Raw genomic sequence first — 1,586 nt, 5'->3', positions numbered from 1 at the left:
TTTTTTTTTTTTTAGAATAAGGTGTTGTGATAAATTGAGTCCAATAATCCTAGGGTTATTTATTAAGTAAATATGGTAATTTGACCTCATGTTGGTTTTGAATTCCCTACATATTCTCGAGAGAAACATGACAGAGATATTGTGTCTTTTACAGATTTCTTAAAGCCAACATGTTTGACCTTGCACTACGTCTAAACAAGACATGAATCCATAACTAGAAAAAGCACAGACAGAGAAGTACTAAAGTGCATTTCAAACACTTTTCATGACTTGTCTCTCAGGGGCAGACCTGCAGAACCTTCGGCTAGCTGCGTGCATGAAGCCTCAGTTGAGACCTTCAGAACACTAAGCAAGTAAAATCCATCTTTATCTGAAGTAAGGTCTCACAAAACACACAAGATGTATCCAAAACGTGTGACAAAAGTCCAGACGCTGCGATTTCAAAATCAGACAGTGACGATTTTAAAAACATAAATTTTCATTCTGTGTTCTGTAAACAAATCAAAACCATGTTTCGGCACACCACACACAGAGACCCCCGCTCTTCTGCCTGCTTTTGCAAGTATACACACCAGCAATTCCACGATTCTCTAAGCAGCCCTGCCGATTGAGATAGCGGGATTGATTAACTTGTCAGCTTTTCTGACAGAATCGAGCCCCTGTCTTGACTACGGCAAATTACTCTGCCTTGATTAGGCCCACCTGCAGCTCTTTTTTTGGAATCAACATAGCGCCAGCATCGCGCCTATGTCGCATCACTCCACCGGTTTTCGCATCTGACCTCAACTGAATGGTAATTCATTGCAGCAATCATCCAGTGCTGGCGCAGTGTTGTTCCAGCGCTGGCTCAGTATTGGCTCTGGTAATTAAATCGGGCTTGCGTGCGTCCTCTGGGAAGAAGGGACGGGGAAACTGTGACCAGGTGGTGGCAGAATGCAGGACCTGTCAGACTAGCTGATGACCGTTTTAATTCTGCTCTGCCTGGGGCTATAATTGATATTTACCAGAAAGGTTAATTGTAGCAGTGATCTGTTTAAATTAGAGTAGAGATCTGGAGACCAGGGCCAAGACCTGCAAGCCACTGGAGACACGCATGTGAGTTGCTCAAGTAATACACACATACGCTCATACTTATGCACACACACTGGGACTAGATCACACACACACTTGCATTTTTAAGAACGGACTGTTCACATAGTTCTGATTGACCAACACAGTGTTCCAGCTGTGCTGCAATATGTGTGTGTGTAAAAATATGTACACAAAATATTAATATTTATAAATTATTTTTCTTGTAAAAAGTGGCTATAATTACTAATCTTATTCACAGACAATGATTTTCAAAAAGTTATTTAACAGAGGCATAACTATCAGTAGGTGATACTTCACTCAGAGTACTTATACTATAGATGCCATTAAAGTAATAATGAAAATATACCAGCTTTGTTGTTTCCTAAAAAAATTACGACAACATATTGCGATGGGGATGGGGAAAATGTCAAATTTATGTATTTATTCATTTTATCATGCAATGGAAATGTATTCTCGTGCATATGAAAGCGATTGCAGATTGCGCAAAACACCCC

General features: G+C 40.2%; 1 protein-coding gene across 1 annotated transcript in view; it reads left to right on the top strand.

The window, feature by feature from the left end:
- The window catches only part of LOC107722251 (fibrosin-1-like protein), a 114,441-nt gene that overhangs the window by 104,612 nt on the left and 8,243 nt on the right, over positions 1 to 1,586 (top strand). The window lies entirely within an intron of this gene.

Source organism: Sinocyclocheilus rhinocerous, unplaced genomic scaffold (genome assembly GCF_001515625.1).
Source record: "Sinocyclocheilus rhinocerous isolate Xijiao unplaced genomic scaffold, SAMN03320098_v1.1 scaffold995, whole genome shotgun sequence".
Lineage (NCBI taxonomy): Eukaryota > Metazoa > Chordata > Actinopteri > Cypriniformes > Cyprinidae > Sinocyclocheilus > Sinocyclocheilus rhinocerous.
Note: the sequence above shows the minus strand (reverse complement) of the source record. Positions and strands in the feature narration are given on the sequence as shown.